An 18,930-nucleotide genomic window follows, 5' to 3' on the forward strand; every position below is an offset into this window, starting at 1 on the left:
GCAACCCACCCATTCCCCTACATTTACCCATGACTAATCCACCTAACATTATGACAATTTAGCATGGCCAAATCACCTGACCTGCACATCTTTGGACTGTGGGAGGAAACCGGAGCACCCGGAGGAGACCCACACAGACACGAGGAGAATGTGCAAACTCCACACAGACAGTTGGCCAAGCCGGGAATCGAACCCGGGTCCTTGGCACTGTGAGGCAACAGTGCCAACCACTGAGCCACCAACCTAGCTCCCTAAATTCTTGTTCTAGGCCCTCATCCCCTTTTACTACCTATTTTATTGATCCCGATGTCAACGACAATCTCTGACTGTTCGTCCTTCCCCTTCAGAAGCACTGCATCTGTTCAGCACATCCTAGACCCTGGCTCAGGGAGACAAGACGACCAACTTGGAGTCACATCTACCACTGTAGAAACACCTGCCTGTTCTCCTCACTATTGAATCTCCTACTGCCATTATTCTTCCTCTCTTTCTCTCTCCTTTGTGCACCTCAACTCGGATTGGTCTCCCCAGAGAATCTGTCACTCTCAGCACTTTTCAACACAGGAAGTCTGTTCTTGAATGAGATGCACTCTGGGGCTTTCCTGACTATCATTCTGCTACCCTATTTCTGATTGCTAGTTATCCTTACTCTCTCTGACTGCAATTTCTTACACTGCAGTGTGACCACATCTACAAAGGTGCTATCCACTTAACTCTCAGCCTCGTGGATGCTAGACTGTGCCTCTAATTGATACTAAAGCTCCAAAAGCCAGCACTCAAGCTAATCAGACTGATGTCACTTCCTGTCGATGTACTTTGGTTTACTTGAACTACTTTCTTGTAGTTATTATATAACTCCATCTCCAACAAGACAGATTCTCACCATCACTCCTCAATGTTCAATGCCATTAGCATAATTGATTCCCACACTATGGGTGGCTGTGTGGTTAGCACTGCTCCTCACTGCACCAGGGACCCGGGTTCAATTCCAGCCTTGGGTGACTATCTGTGTGGAGTTTGCACATTCTCCCTATGTCCGCGTGGGATTCCTCCGGGTGCTCCGGTTTCCTCCCACAATCCAAAGATGTGCAGGTTAGGTGAATTGGCCATGCTAAATTGCTCTTATTGTCCAAGGATGTGCGGGTTAGGTGCATTAGTCAGGGGAAATGTAGAGTAATAGGATACAGGAATGGGTCTGGGTTGGTTACTCTTCAGAGGGTCGGTGTGGACTTGTTGAGTCAAATGGCCTGTTACCACACTGTAGGGATTCTGTGATTCTTCTGTGACTACAACATCTTGGCAAGTTACTGTTGACGAAAAACTGAACCGGATTAGCCATATAGGTTCTGTGGTTACAAGAACAGTTTAGAAGCTATATGTTCCGCAATGAGTAACTCACCTCCTGACTCCCACATACCTGCCTACTGTATAAAAAGCAGAAGATAGGACTGTGATAGAATGTCCTTCTTTTACCTGTAAAGTTGCAACTCCAACAATGTTCAAGATGCTTGAGACCATTTGGGACAAAGTAACCCACTTACTTGGCACCCCATCCAACACCTCACATTAATTCCCTCCACCTCTGGTGCACAGTGACAGTGATATGCACTGTAGTAATTCGCCAAGACCCCACCAACAGCGCAGTTCAAACCTGTATCCTCTATCGTCCAGAAGGTCAAGAGCAGAGTGTACATGAGCACACGACCAACTGCAAACTCCCCTCCAAGCCACACACCATCCCAACGCAGAATTGTGTCACCATTGCTTTGACTCATTGCTGTCCCTGTACCTCAAGAATTGTAGCAGTTCAAGAAGGCTACCTCCCTCTCCAGGGTAAATAGGGATGAGTAATAAGTGTTCCAGTGGCACCCATATCCCATGAATATATTTTTATAAAGATGCTTGAGAGCTATTTCATGAGCTACTAAGGTCCATGAAATTTTTGCATTTCAGCATAGCACTGCTGGAGATTTTGGATTGTTTCACACTAGGTATAGTTTGCTAGATGTTTCTTGCTTGTCTCCAATCATATTCTTGTGTTATCTGAATGTTATGTAAATGTGGGAAATGGATTCCATTTATTTGAAAATCTCTGAGTTTATTTACAGCTATACTCATATTAACAATAAAGCTAATATATATATAGTATAGTTTAAACCAAACATATCTTGTGCCTAGACTGCTACAATGCAAAGAGCCAGGTCCCCAGGTTCATGTGCACAACAAACCCTTAAACAGACATTACTGCAATGGTGATAGTGTTACAACATCTTCTATCTGTATAAATCTCTAATATTCTGAAATCATTGTTTTATGAAAGAAAGTCAGTCTTAGCAGGGAGACTGAGCAGGAGGGAAATGAATGTAACAGACTAATGGATAAACGTGGGAGAACTGGTGACAGAGCATTCGAAACAGGGGAGATAGCAAATCTGACGGAACACAGAATGCGAGATTAATAAATACATGTGTGGAAATGAATGGGACATAATACATTCATCAATGATACTCTCTTCGTTTTTTAAAGTCTTAATCATCTAAGCATAGTGATATCATTATGAACATTCAGAATTGAAAAATATTTTGGATGTTTTTAAATTTGTGTATTTTGAATAGACAACTAATCAGCCAAAAAATGCATTGTGAGTGCAAACATCAGTGGACTCCAGCGAATTCTTATGTGGGACTCATGTAATGTAGCACCTACAGAGTGTCAAGGGACTTTTAATCAGAGAGAGAGAGAGATGAAACAGGAAGAGATAATAAGGGAGTTGACTGTCTTCTTCCTCTCAACAGAAAATCATTTTTTTGTGTTTTGTGTTTCCAGGAATATTCAGAAAAAGATTGAGAATTGACTATAGCCCTGGTCTGCATATGGTATGGAGGAAGGTGAGGTAGTGGAAGGAGTGGCAATTAACTGAGGTTCATGTTTACTCACCTGGGTTAGGTCACTACTCAGTCAGCTTCACCCACTCGGGATGGAGAGATCACATCCAGAGTGAAATATAATCCAAAGGCTCATATACAAAAACATAAATTGCTGAAAAAGCTCAGTAGATCTGGCAGGATTTGTGAAGAGAAATCAAAGTTAACATTTAGGGTCTAGTGGCCCTTCCTTAGAACTCAAGTGACTATATAATTTGGGGAATTTGGGAACAATTGGGAAAAGAACTGGTAAGTCTTTCTTTCATTTCTCCATTTTGAAAGTTTAAAATTCAGTTACCTAGTGAAAAGGTTAATAAGACAGCTGACTCAGGGGTGTACAAAGTTAAAAATCACACAACACCAGGTTATAGTCCAACAGATTTAACTAGAAGCACTAGCTTTCGGAGTGACGCTCCTTCATCAGGTGGTTGTGGAGTACACAATTGAAAGTCACAGATTTTATAGCAAAAGTTTACAGTGTTTACAGTGTGATGTAACTGAAATTATACATGTTAAAATACCTTGATTGTTTGTTGAGTCTTTCATCTGTTCGAATACCATGATAGTTTCACTTCTTTCATATGTAAATCACAAAACTCTTTTTAAAAGTTACATTCTCAGGTTAACTTCAACCTGAGAAGACCTTGAAGGCCCCACACCTCCACTGCTCACCTTTAAATAACCACCACATCTCAAACAGATCATTGTTCGTAGCAAACTACTCGGATTTCAGGTCAACTCCATACAACCCTGTCATGGTAGGCACTGCAAGACATGTCAGAGTGTGGACATGGATACCACCATTACATGTGGGGACACCTCCCACCTTGTACATGGCAGGTGCTCATCTGACTCAGCCAACGTCGTCTATCTTATACGTTGCAGGCAAGGATGTCCTGAGGTATGGTACATTGGGGAAACCGAGCAAAGGCTACAACAACGGATGAATGGGCACTGCACAACAATCAACAGACAGGAATGTTCCCTCCCAGTTGGGGAACGCTTCAGTAGTCCAGGACATTCAACCTCGGACCTTCGGGTGACTTTGGGACAGGCAGCAGTGAAAAGTGGCTGAGCAGAGGCTGATAGCTAAGTTTGGTACCCATAGGGAGGGCCTCAACCGGGACCTTGGGTTCATGTCACACTACAGTTGACCACCATTGCACTATACATACACACAGACAATCCTACATGCACACAGACACTCACACACTCACACATGCACCCTCTCACAGACTTAGACCCCTTTACACTTGCACACACACATATACACTCTCTCTCACAAACACTCACAACCCCTACCCCAGACACACGCACAGTACACAAAAACACGCACAGAGATACACCCATACATATACACACTCTCTTACAGACATTCACAACCCTCCCCCCCTCCCCCCTCCCCCCTCCCCCCCCCAATCTCACACTCACACACACAGACACGTTTTTTTAGATTAGATTACATTATAGTGTGGAAACAGGCCCTTTGGCCCAACAAGTCCACACCGACCCGCCGAAGCGCAACCCACCCATACCCCTACATTTACCCCTTACCTAACACTACGGGCAATTTAGCATGGCCAATTCACTTTACTGCACATCTTTGGACTGTGGGAGGAAACTGGAGCACTCGGAGGAAACCCACACAGACACAGGGTGAACGTGCAAACTCCACACAGGCAGGAATTGAACCCGGGTCTCTGGCGCTGTGAGGCAACAGTGCTAACCACTGTGCCACCGTGCCACCCACATTTGTGGGGTGAATTTGTACTTGCAGAGTTACATTGTACTTTGCTCAAAAACTGCATGAATCCATGTAAGACTCTGTTAACTCATTTTTTAGATCAGAATCAGTCTAAACATTATGACAAAGGCAATAGAACACAGGGGGCTAACACCTTCAACATCTTATCTGGCCTGACACCAATTGTTACAGTTAACCTGAGAATGCAATTTTTAAAAAGAGATTTGTGATTTACAGATGAAAGAAGTGAAACTATCATGGTCATTCTAACAGATGTGAGACTTAACAAACAATCAAGGTATTTTTTTATGTATAATTTCAGTTACATCACACTGTAAACGTTTGCTATAAAATCTGTGTCTTACAATTGTACCCTCCACAACCACCTGATGAAGGAGCAGCGCTCCGAACGCTAGTGCTTCCAATTAAACCTGTTGGACTATAACCTGGTGTTGTGTGATTTTTAACTTTTGTTCACGTCAGTCCAACACCGGCATCTCCAAATCATGACTCTGGGGAAGTTAACAGTCAATCACTGTATTCTCATGAGGGCCTTAATAGGTGTTCATTACAATTGAAGCTGAACTGCTGTGAGTCATCTTAGCTCTGTTTCAAGAGAGGGCTTGTGAAAATGAACAATTAAGAAGTTTTGCAATGTCAGAAAGCAGAGATGTCATTCGGAGTGAGATACAGCCCAATTGAGTACACTGCTGTGAGGCTTTGGTTCTGATGGGATTGAGGCACCTTTTCCCTGTTTTTGTTTTTTTCCTACAGGACAAATTAAAGCCGAGGATCAGAGGTCCATAGGTAAATGATAAGTTGTTGGTTGGTGAGAGCTAGCTGGCATGGTGGCTCAGTAGATAGTATTGCTGCCTCACAGCACCAGGGACCTGGGTTTGATCACAACCTCAAGTGACTGTGTGGCGTTTGCACATTCTTCCTGTGTCTGCATGAGTTTCCACCCACAATCCAAAGATGTGCAGGTTTGGTGAATTGGCCGTGCAAGATTGCCCATAATGTTCATGGATGTGTAGGTTCAGTATAGAAGTCGGGGCAATTGTAGGGTAGGGGTCTGGGTGAGTTACTCTTTGGAAGGTTGGTGTGGACTTGTTGGGCTGAAGGGCCTGTTTCCACACTGCAGGGATTCTAAATTGACCATCTATTATAGACTACTTTCAAATTGAAGGTAAATAGTGGAAATATTTACAAGCTACAAACTAAAAGAACAGAATGAAATTTTTAGAATTTAAATAAATAACTAAGTAATTAAATAGTGATGCTGGGCCAGGTCATGCGTTGCAAACTGCATGAAGAGGGAGCTGGTGGACCCAAATGTGACCACATCTGTAACAACTGTTCATTGCTTGAAGAAGCTCAAAGTCAATAAAATGGAGTATGAGCTTTGAATACTATAACACACCAGGGAGGGGAAAATTTACCTGGACACTGTTTCAGCAGGTAGTTACATCTCTTAGATGAATGATCTCAAATTTGATCAGTGGTCACAGACAAGAGGGTGTGACTACAAGCAAGGCAGGTAGAGAGATCCAGGAGATAGTCCTGAAGGAGCTTGAACCTATCTAACAGGTTTATGATCCTTGCTCCCTGTGCAGAGAAGAATGGAGGCTGTAGGGTGATAAGCAAACTGACCATAGCAATGTGGTGGATGATAGGAAAGGAAAGGTAGTGAGAGTCGGGGAAAGTATACAGTACTCAGGAGAATAGACACTGTTCTCTGTGGCCAGGATCAAGAGTCCTGAAGACTGTGTTGCCTGCCTGGAGTGTGGGTTTAGGATATCTCATCTGTCCTGCAGATGAAGTTGAGTGGGAAGGCAAAAATCCAGTTGTTGTGGTCCAGATAGGTAACAATGATATAGGTGGAAAAGAGTTTCTGCTGAGGGAGTCTGAGCAGCTGGGACCTGAATTTATAAAAGCAGAGCCAAACAGGTAATAATCTCTAATAATCCTAGCTGAGCCACAAGGAAATTAGCACAGAGTTAACTAGGTTAAGGAGGTAAACACATAGATCAAAGATTAGTATTTTGATTTCATGGCACCAGTTTTGGGAAAGTAAGGAACTGTCTGATGTAACAGGCTCCACCTGAATCCTGCTGGGGCCAGAGTTCTGAGAACTTCAAGCTGTAGATAGAGATTTATGCTAAATAGTGGGAGGATGTGTTCAGTTGCAAGGAAATATATGGAAAAAGTTAAAGGGGTGGGAGGTGGACTCAGCAGAGTTTATTAAAGATTCCAGAAAAGTAATAGGGTGGCATATGGAAAGGGTCAGATATCCAACTTCATGCACAGCAGATAAGAATGAGGACAGTCAGTGCAAAACTAAGACTGTTGTACTTTAAAACACGCAGTGTACAAAACAAGGTGAATGAGATTCTAACGCAAATTAAAATTGGCAGGTATGATAGGGACATGGCTGTAAGGGGGTCAAAGGTGTGAACTAAATATCAATAGTGATTATCCAGCTCAGTCAGCTGCACCTCCATTGAATGAGTTCCTGATTGGGGATGTTAACCTGGTCCAATCAGGGAGCCCTGGCTGACAGATTAACAGGAGCCTCAGAGATTCTGACGTACTGGATGTGGTCTCTTGATAAGTCTGTGCCAGAGTTAAAGACGCTCCACACATAAATAAAGGATGTCTTGGCCATGGGATACAGGCCTCATGGGTTATTTCATCAGTGGTAAGAGTAAAGCATGTTCCTGAAGAAACTTACCACCAGTTGGGGAGCAAGAATGATTGTCCCGAGCAAAGGTCACCAACCAGATACTAGCTGAACACAACTTCTCACCAGCATCTTTGTTTTTGAGACTCTGGATGACCCCGTTTACCTCTGCTGGCCAGGTAGACACCGCCACACTGGCGGAGACGTCTAGAGTTCAGCTCAGTGCAACAGTCCTTAATAAACATGTGGACCATATTAAAATCACAAACTCGTAAATGGTGGGGAGCAAACATACCCTGCTCCTCAGAACAGTCAGAAAGGCTGCCAGAACCCATGGGTTCACCCTCTTTGTCAAGTGTAGATTAGACTTCTGAATCAGAGATAGACATAATGGATGTAGCCACATTTAATGCCTTTTGCCAGAGGAGGAAGAAAGTGAATTTCTATGCCGCTTGCATGTATTACATGCTGTCTGTATTGGACACCAAATCGGAGGACCCTGATTCAGTACTGAAACACCCCAGTTTCTTTCCAAGAAAAGAAACAGGCCTGTATCCACAGTTGTAGAGGAGAGCCATTTGGTAATAGTATTGAGATTAGCAAGATGGACCTCACCGAATGAGTTCTCTGGGACTGTTAATCTGGTCCAATAAGGGAGCCTTGGTTGATGGAGTGTAAACAGGAATGTGGGGAGGGTGGTGGCATAGTGATATTACTGCTGAACAGTTAATCAAGGGTTCCAGGTAATGTTCTGGGGAACATAGGTTTGAATCCAGCCAATGCAGATGGTAGAGTTTGAATTCGATGCAGGAATTAGGAGACTGATGATGCCCATGAATCAATTTGTCAGGAAAAACTTATGAACAGGAATGTGTGAGGTTCTGACACTTTGGGTGCTGACTCTGCCAAGTCTATGCCAGAGTCAAGGACTTCTCCATGTCTAAATAAAGAGTTGTTTGGTGACAGGACTCTCTGGAGTTATTTCAATACTGAAAATATAGTTGATGGACAGAGGGGGTGGGGTTGGATTGTTCATCAGGAATAAAACTAAGTAATATAAAGTTGAACGACATGGAAAGTGTGTGGGTAGATTTGAGGAATTGCAAAAGATAAAAGATCCTGATGGAAGTTGTGTACAGGCCTCCCTGCAATAGTCAGGATGTAGGGCAGAAAATAAATCAGAGATTGTGCCTCTATTGCATGTCTTCTCCATTATAATCCTGGAGGGCTTCAAAATGCAGGTGGGCTGGAATAATCAGGTGAGTAGCAGATCCCAAGAAAAGGAATTTGTGGAATGTCTGTGAGATTATTGGAGCGGCTTGTGGTACAGCCCACTTGGAAACAGGCAATTCTGGATTTGGTGATGTGTAATAAGGCAGCTTAAGATGAAGGAGCCCCATGGAGTCAGTGACCACAATGTAATAGAATTCACCCTTCAGTTTCAGAGAGAGAAACTGGAATCAGCTGTAACAGTATTACAACTGAGTAAAGGTACTTACAAAGATATGAGGAAAGAGCTGGCCAAAGTTGATTGGAAAGAGAACCTAGCAGGAAAGATAGTGGTAGGAAGAAGAATGGCGTAGACTATTTTCTATTTGGGAAAGGTTTCAGAAATGTGAAGCTCAAAGGGACTTGGGAGTCCTACTTTATGATAATCTTAAGGTTAACATGTAGGTTCCATTGGCAGTTAGGAAGGCAAGTGCAAGGTTAGTGTTCATTTCAAGAGGGCTAGAGTATAAGAGCAGAGATATACGGTTTCAGCAGTACAAGGCTCTGGTCAAACTGTATCTGAAATATTGGATAGTTTTGGGCTCCATATCTAGAAAAGGTTGTGCTGGCATTTGGGGTTTGGGCCAAGAATTATCGTAGGACAAAAAGCTTGTCATATGAGGAAGAATTGAGGTCTCTGGGTTTGTACTGGATGGAGTCTAGAAGGATAGTGGGTGGAGGGACCTCACTGAAACATATAGAATACAGAAAAGCCTATATAGAGATGCTTCAACTAGTAGGTGATACTAGGATCTGAGGGCATAGCCTTAGTGAAAGGATGACCCTTCAGAACTGAGATAAGCATGAATTTCTTCAGGCAAAGGGAGGTGATTCTGTGGAAAAGATTGCCACAGAGGGATGTGGAGGCCAAGTTATTGAGTGTATTGAAGACTGAGATAGAAGCGATCGTACAACCAATGAGTCAGATCCAAACTCTGCAGTCCTGCCAAAACCAGTCGTGAATGCTGGTGGATGATTAAATAGCTCACTGGAGGAGGATGCTCAACAAATATCACCATCCTCAGTGATGAAAGAGCCCAGCACATCAGTAAAACCAATAAGGCTGAAGATTTCATGGTCCTTCTGGCTGAAGATTGCTAAGTGGACAATCTATCCTGGCCTCCTCCAGTGGTCCCCAGCATGACAGATACCGGTCTTCAGCCAATTCAGTTTAATCCACGAGATAGCAAGAAACAGGTGGAGACACTGGATACTATAAAAGCTACAGGCTGTGTCAACATTCTGGCAATAGTACTGAAGACTTGTGTTCTAACTTGCTGCTCCCCAAGCCAAGCTGTTCCAATACAGTTATAACACTGGTACTTACACATCAAGTTGGAAAATTGCCCAGGTATGTCAGGTACAGAATAGGCAGGACAAATCCAACCCAGTCAATTACCACCCAATTAGTCTATTGTTAATCATCAGTAAAGTAATGGAAGGTGTCATCAAAATGCTATCAAACAGCACCTGCTCAGTGACACCCAGTTTGGGTTCTGCCAGGGCCACTCAGCTCCTGACCCTATTACGGTCTTGGTTCAAAGATGGACAAAGGAGCTGAATTCCAGAGGTGAGGTGAGACTGACAGCCCTTGACATCAAGGCTGCATTCCACAAAGTGTGGCATCAAGGAGCCCTAGCAAAACCGGAATCAATGAGTATCGGGGTCAAACTCTCCAGTGGTTAGTCATACCTGACACATAGGAAGATGGTCATGGTTGTTGGAGGTCAGTCATCTCAGCTCCAAGTCATAACTGCAGGAGTTCCTCAGGATACTGTCCTAGGCCCAATCATCTTCAGTTGCTTCATCCATGACCTTTCCTCTATCATTAAGGTCAGAAGTACAGATGATCACCAATGTTGAGCACTATTCATGACTCCTCAAATACTGAAGCAGTCCATGTTCAAATGCAACAAATTCTGGACAATATCCAGGCTTTGGCTGACAAGTGGTAAATAACATGTGGGTCACACAAATACTGGGCTATGACTATCATCAATAAGAGACAACCTTACCACCCCCCATGACATTCACTATCAACATTCTGGAGGTTATTATTGACCAGAAGCTCAACTATACACCCCACATTAACACAGTGGTTACAAAAGCAGGTCAGTGGCTTGGAATACTGTGGTGAGTAACTTTCCTCCTGGCTCCCCAAAGCCTGTCTACCAACTGCAAGGCACAAGTCAGAAGTGCGATGGAATACTCCCCACTTCCCTGAATGGGTGCAGTTCCAACAACGCAAGAAATTTGACACTATCCAGGTCAAAGCAGCACACTTGATTGGCATCATATTCACAAGCATCCATTTCCTACACCATCAATGCTCAGTAGCAGCAGTGTGTGCTAGCTACAAGATGCACTACAGAAATTCACCAACGATCCTCAGAGAGCACTTTCCAATTATCCAGAAGGACAAGGGCAGCAGATACATGGCGACACCACCACCTTCAAGTTCCCCTCCAATCCACTCACCATCCTGACTTGGAAACATATCATCGTTCCTTCACTGTTGCTGGGTTCAAAAACCTGAAATTCCTTCCCTAACGGCATTGTGGGTCAACCCACAGCAGATGGACTGCAGCAGTTCAAGGAGGCAGTTCACCACAACCTTCTTGAGCAACTAAGAATGTGCAATAATTTTGGCCAGCCAGCGGTGTCCACATCCCACAAATGAATTTTTTAAAAAAGATTCTTGATTAGTCAGGGGATTGAGGGTAGTGGGGAGATGACCAGATAATGGGGTTGAGAAATGGATCAGCCTTGATCAAATGGTGGAGCAGGATTGATGGGCTGAATGGCCTAATTCTGATTCTACATCTTATGGTCTAACGTCACAATTAAAGAAACATCCACTTGTCAATTGCTGAATTGTAAGTTTAAAAGTGTTCCTCCATGTGGGTGCTGTCAACCAAACATTTCATTATTCACTTTTTACAAACCATCCGGAGAGACTGATCTGTACAATATATTCTTTCTGGGCTCCCTCCTTATTCCTAACCCAGGTGTTGCATTATTATCTTGTTTTACATACTAAAACTCTCACTTGCTAAGACAAGTTGGGCAAATTGACCTTCTTCTTTAAAACATAAATTCATACGGTCTAAGAGAAAGAGTAGCAACCAGCTGACAGGGGTGGGTGAATGAAGAAGGGGAGACAGTTCATCCTTCCTCATCCGGGATCGTATCAATTTGGGAATTCTGTCTGAAAAGGTAATAATTTGGGGAACCTTGATGAGCGTCTGTTCTAACAGTTGTGAGCTCATTTTATGTGTGGTTTCTCATTTGTCACCATCAAACTGGTCACATATTTCTTGCTGCACTGCCCTTCCCACGGTCTCAAATCCCCCAGGATGACTTCACCTGGACTGGGAGTGCAGGTAGCTACACATTGTGACTCTATGTCTCTGTGTGTTTCTCTACTTTCAGGCTTAATTTTCTGTGGCTTAATGGGAACTAGACTGAGGATCTGATGTGGCTTTCAGCAGAATGATCGATGTACAATTGTGTACCAGTGAATATTTTGGTGCCAGTGAGAGTCCATGAAATGGATGAGAAGAAAAGAGCAAGATAACAGCATTTCCTGCTCTTTTGATCATCTCTGAATTATAGGTACCCTGTACTACTCCTTAAGAGGATAGATATTTAGCTTTTTTAAAAAATGTGCTACCTTGAGCAAAAGAAAAATCAAGAAATTAAAATTGCTAACACAATATAATGAAGCCAGTTGATTTGTTTTGTTTGTTGTTTCCTAAAAACAATCACGCCGTCTAAATGTTTTAGCTGCAGAATTTGCAGTGTATTTTTTTAAAAATCACCATTTGGTGTGGAATAAGTGTATGAAATGGGAGCAGAAGCAGATCATTCTGCCCCCTTAAGCCTGATCCACCTTTTAATAAGATCATGGCTGATTGGTTTGTGTTTCAAATTACCCATTTCCATCTGTGTCTAATAACCTTTAATTCTTCTGCCTAACAAAATTCTATCCACTTCTATCTTAAAGATATTCAATCACCACCACCTTCTGAAGCAAAGTGCTCCAAAAGCCCACAGCTCTGTAATTTTAAAACTGATTTCCCTTGTTCGAGGCCGACCGTTGCTCAATGCAATGACTGTATTACAGGGGTGAGTGTTGTTGTAATCATATACATTTGGGTATAACAATACAGGTCCTAAAAAAAAGTTTTGAATAATGTAACAGTGTAACATCTCTTTTTAAGAAATATAATATCCATGTACAACAATATAATTATACCAAAATTAACTTTTTTAGTTATGCCTGAAGGAAAGAAGATTACCAATTAACCTCCATAATTAAACTGAATACCTTAAGAATGTTTTGTAGCTTGTTTCTTATTCTCAAAAAGTGTTATTATGGTACAGGTTTGTTTATCATCACTTTGAGTAATGAATTAACATACTGCGCACAATGATATACATATGCTCCTGGTGCTGCAGAAATTATGTTTCCTATTGATATCCTGTTGCTTGGTGACACCACCCATGCCCTCCACTTCCTCCAAGACTTCTGTTTCCCCGGCCCCCAATGCCTCATCTTCACCATGGACATTCAATCCCTCTACACCTCCATCCACCATGACGAGGGCCTTCAAGCCCTCGGTTTCTTCCTCTCCCAACGTCCCCAACAGTACCTTCCACTGACACTCTCATCATTTGGCTGAACTGGTCCTCACACTTAACAATTTCTCCTTTGAATCCTCCCGCTTCCTCCAGACCAAAGGGGTAGCCATGGGCACCCGCATGGGCCCCAGCTATGCCTGTCTCTTTGTTGGCTATGTAGAACAGACCATCTTACGTAGTAACACTGGCACCACTCCCCAACTCTTCCTCCGCTACATTGATGACTGCATCGGCGCCACTTTGTGCTCCCACAAGGAGGTTGAGCAGTTCATCATCTTCACCAGCACATTCCACCCTGACCTTAAATTCACCTGGACCATCTCTGACACCTCCCTCCCCTTCCTGGACCTCTCCATGTCCATTAATGATGACCGACTTGACACTGACATTTTTTACAAACCCACCGACTCCCACAGCTACTTGGATTACACCTCTACCCACCCTACTTCCTGCATAAATGCCATCCCGTATTCCCAATTCCCCCTATTCCCTCCACCGTATCTGCTCCCAGGAGGACCAGTTCCACCACAGAACACACCAGATGGCCTCCTTCTTTAGAGACCACAATTTCCCTTCCCACATGGTTGAAGATGCCCTCCAACGCATCTCATCCACATCCCCCAACTCCGCCCTCAAACCCCACCCCTCCAACCACAACAAGGACAGAACCACCCTGGTGCTCACCTTCCACCCAACCAACCTTCGCATTAACCATATCATCCGCCAACATTTCTGCCACCTACAAATGGACCCCACCACCAGAGATATATTTCCCTCCCCACCCCTTTCCGCTTTCTGCAAAGACCATTCGCTCCGTGACTACCTGGTCAGGTCCATGCACCCCAACAACCCACCCTCCCATCCTGGCACCCTCCCCTGCCACCGCAGGAATTGCAAAGCCTGCACCCACACCTCCTCCCTCACCTCCATCCAAGGCCCCAAAGGAGCCTTCCACATCCATCAAAGTTTCACCTGCACACCCACCAATGTCATTTACTGTATCCATTGCTCCCGATGCAGTCTCTGCTATACTGGGGAAACTGGAGGCCTCCTTGCAGAACGCTTCACCGAAAGACGGCAATCAATAAGAATAAGTGAAAACATCTCCTTCACCATCAACACCTGTAAATGACAATCCTACTTACTTAACCCTCTTCTATACTCCTTTATACACCCACACTCACCACTGTGTGTTCAACTTCCGCCCCAAATCTAATCACAAGGTTTTCTAACAATGCCACCATTGTAGGTTAGATCTCAAACAATGATGAATCAGAGTACAGGAAAGAGATTGAATGCTTAGCGGCATCATGAAAAGACACTAATGTCTCCAACCTCTACAGAATGAAGGATTGGTCATTGATTTCAGATAGCAGAATGGATGATATGCCCCTGTCTGCATCAATGCTGAGGTGAGGATAGTTAAGAGTGTCAAGTTTGTAGGAGTGGTGATCGTCATGGTGGCTCAGTGTTTAGCACTGCTGCCTCACAGCACCAGGTTCAATTCCAGCCTCAGGTAACTGTGTGTGGAGTTTGCACATTCTCGTCGTGTCTGTGTGGGTTTCCTCCGGGTGTTCCGGTTTCGTCCCACAGTCCAAAGGATGTGCAGGTCAGGTGAATTGGCTATGCTAAATTGGCCATAGTGTTAGGTGCATTAGTCGGAGGGAAATGGGTCTGGGTGGATTACTCTTCGGAGAGTCGGTGTGGACTGGTTGGGCCGAAGGGCCTGTTTCCACGCTGTAGGGAATCTAATCACAATCAAATCTAATCAACATTCTGTCCTAGTCCACCTCTGTTGATGTGATGGTCAAGAAAGCACAACACCTCTACTTCTTCAAGAGGCTAAGGACATTCAGCATGTCCAGAAGAACTCTTACCAATTGTTACAGATGCATCACAGAGAGCATCGTTTCTAGTTGCATCACAGTGTAGTATGGGAACCATCGTTCCCAAGACCACAAGAAACTACAAAGAGTTGTGAACACAGCCCACTCCATCACACATACCATCCTTCTATCCATTAAATTTAACTATACATCCCACTGCCTTGAGAAAGCAACCAACATAATCAAAGACTCCTCCCATTCTGCTTATATTCTCTTCCATTCTCTTCTGCCAGGAAGATATAAATTTTGAATACACATATGAATAGATTCAAGAACAGCTTCATCCCTGCTGTTGTCAAACTTTTGAATGGACTCCTCAAATATTAATTCTGGTCTCTCTCTCTCTCTCTCTCTCTCTCTTCTCCCCCTGCACCTTGTCTCCAGCTGTAACATTGTATTCTACACTCTGTTCTGCTACACTGATGCATTTTGTATGGTACGATTTGCCTGTATAATATATAAAACCACACGTTTCACTGAATCCCAGTATATAGGACAATAATAAATCAATCAGTCAAACTATAACTTGAAATGTGCAGGGATGCCATCATGGAGGCAAAAGGCCATTTGTAGTGCTAAAGAGCTAAAGAGTGAAGTTCTACAGTTTTGTTCCCAACCAGAAGGAACACTTAAAATAAATATTTTTCCTGATCAAGTTTGGTGAATTTAGGATTAGTTTCATTTAATTATAGTGCCTTTAGTAAAGGCCTACAACTGTGAATCAAACTAATCCATTAGAATATTTAACAATCAGACCACAGAATCCCTCCATACCTGAAAGCAATTAGGTGAAAATACATTTGCAGTAACAGATGGAACTTAGTATGACTGATAGTTTTGATCAAAACTAAAAGTTGAAATTCTTCTGCCTCCTATAATTATGTGGAAAGGTTGTTAAAATATTCTATGTAGTTTATTCAACTCCTGGAAGAATGCATTCAAGCAAAGGTAATCCAGATATTTGATGAGCTTTGTGATCCACAGCTAAATCATTTTTTTTAACTTTCAGGCAAGAGGTCAGACAGCATTTGAAGAAAAAAAAATTGATGAAATGAACACTTTAGCAGTTATCACAGCTGCAGTGAGTTAGATGGTTTTTTGACTATATGTGGAATTAGAAAAATAGGCTCAGGAAAAAACGGATTTAAGCTTAGCAACGTATACTAGGCAGAGCAGTTTTCTAATACACTAGGTCACAAAGAGCTCAGATTCAATAGCCCAGATCCTTCTGAGGAAGGCAGTCATTGCTGAGGCATAGATTGCAAATGTGCATCAAATTTATGTGGATGATCTGATACACTTCCTAAACAGAAACATTCAATAGAAAATTACCTGCCAACTGGAATCCTTCTGAAAAATCCATAACTTTGGAGAATTTTCAGATTAAAAACTCAATGAAGTGGTGTTTTTAAAGAAATATTTGCTATGTTAAATCCCCACGTAAATATACATTGTGGTCCTATCTTGTGAAAAACCCATTCGTCACCTGACATTTTGAGCACACCCTAGAACAGGGTGCTGTGCCTGTGATCAAACTTGGTAAAGCAAACAGTGGAAGCCAACAACGGGTTCTGCTACTAATCTACAGGTACAGACAACTTGTCTGTTAATGAAAAGCTGAGTATAAAATATACATTGGAAGAGCAGCCACCAACTTTGACTGATTAACAGAATGAGCATGGGAAATTAATAAACTGACCCTCTGGGCCAAGGTGATTAAATGCAAGGCCTGTATTCTTAACATGCCTGAGAAGGGCTGATGCCCGAAATGTCGATTCTCCTGTTCTTTGGATGCTGCCTGACCTGCTGCGCTTTTCCAGCAACACATTTTCAGCTCTGTATCCTCAACACATTGCTGTACAGAAGTAAAGCCTGAACAATTTAAGCAACAAGATGAATCACAGAATCACAGAATTGTTGTGATATAAAAGGAGGCCATTCAACCCTTTGTGTCTGTGCTATCTCTCTAAGCGAGCATTATGTCTTTCTGCCATTCTCCTGCCATTTCTGTATTATGTTGCACATTTTAACTATTAAAATAATAATCTGCTACTCTTTTGTGACCCTTGATAATCTGTGTCCATCACACTTCCAGGTGTTGGACTCCAGATCCTAATTATATTTGCAATATGTAAAAAAAAATTCTCACATCCAAGTCAACTCCTTTATAAATTTCTTTAATAGGTGCCCTCTCATTCTTGAAGCTTTTATGAAGGGGAAAAGTTTCTCACTATCTACTCTGTCCAGACCTCGCACAGTTTCAAAAACATCTATTGAATCTTCTCATAGCCTTTGTTTCTCCAGGCTATCTTCATAACTAAAATTTCTCATCTCTTGAAACACTCTGATAAGTCTCTTCTGCACTCTCTTAAGTGCTTTCACGTCCTTCCTCAGGTATGTCACCTAGGCATAACCAGTGTCTTATACAAGTTCAGCCGAATGTTTCTGCTCTGATACTTTATGCCCCTTTCAATAAAGTCTCAGACACTATATGATATATTAGCTGTGCTCGTCACTTGTATTGTCACCTTTATTGACATAGTTAAAAATCTGGTGTTGTCTAATCTTTAACTTTATCCACCCCAGTCCAACACTAGTACCTCCACATGATTTATTGACATATGCATTCAGGGTTCTCTGCACACTGTTTAGAGTATCCCTTATATTATGCTGTCTGTCCATGTTCTCTCTACCAAAATGCAGCACCTGATTTCTCAGCAATGAATTTAATCTATCACTGTCTGCCCCTCCACCAACTTGACAATATCCTTTTAAGATTTGACACTGTCTCCTCAGTTTAGATCATTTAGATAATTTCTGTGTTTTGCATATTTTTTAGATTAGATTCCTTGCAGTATGGAAACTACAGAAGATTGTGCACATAGCCCAGACCATATTGGAAGCCAACCTTCCATCCATGGACTCCATTTATGCAGCTTGCTGCTGCAGACAGGTTGCCAAGATCTTCAAAGATCCATCGCATCCCAGTAATGTTCTCCTACAATCTCTTGCGTCAGGCAAAAGATATCGAAGCCTGAACACACGCACCAGCAGGTTCAGGAACAGCTTCTTCCCAGCCATGACTAGACTGCTGAATGGATTCCATAGCCACAAAGAATGCTGATCTTGCTAACATTGATCTCGCCTAGCGCACGCCCAATGAAATGTAATCTGTATGCCTCTGTCTAAGTCTTTTTAATCTGTACATTCTTGCTTACTATAATCTGCCTGCATTGCTCATAAACAAAGTTTTTCTCTGTACTTTGGTACAAGTGACAATCAATCAATCAAATCAAATCTTTAATAACTATCAGGACAAACAAGTGTCATAGCACTGACTCCCAGGAAACACCAGTACAAAACTGGATCCAGCCTGAAAAATATTAATTAGCCAGTACTCTCTGTTTCAAAACACCCAGCTAGTTTTGAATCCAAGCTGCTACTATTCGTGTTATTACATGAGCTCTAGCTTACAAGTCTGCTCTGCAGCATTGTATTAAATGCCCTTCAGAAGCCCATGCACACCACATGAAAAGCATTACTTTCATGAATCCTCTTTGTTCCGTCCTCAAAGAAACTCAAGCAAGTAAAACATGACTTCGCCTTAAGTAAACCATATAGATTCTCTTTAGTTAACCTACATTTGTCAATATAAATACTAATTTTATTCCAAATCATTATTTCTAGAATTTATTCCACCACTGAACTTAAACTGCTTTGTTGGACTGGGCTTATCATTACATTTTATGATGAATGGTGTAATATTTGCAATTCTCCAAACCT

Source organism: Chiloscyllium punctatum, chromosome 1, assembly GCF_047496795.1.
Source record: "Chiloscyllium punctatum isolate Juve2018m chromosome 1, sChiPun1.3, whole genome shotgun sequence".
Classification (NCBI taxonomy): domain Eukaryota; kingdom Metazoa; phylum Chordata; class Chondrichthyes; order Orectolobiformes; family Hemiscylliidae; genus Chiloscyllium; species Chiloscyllium punctatum.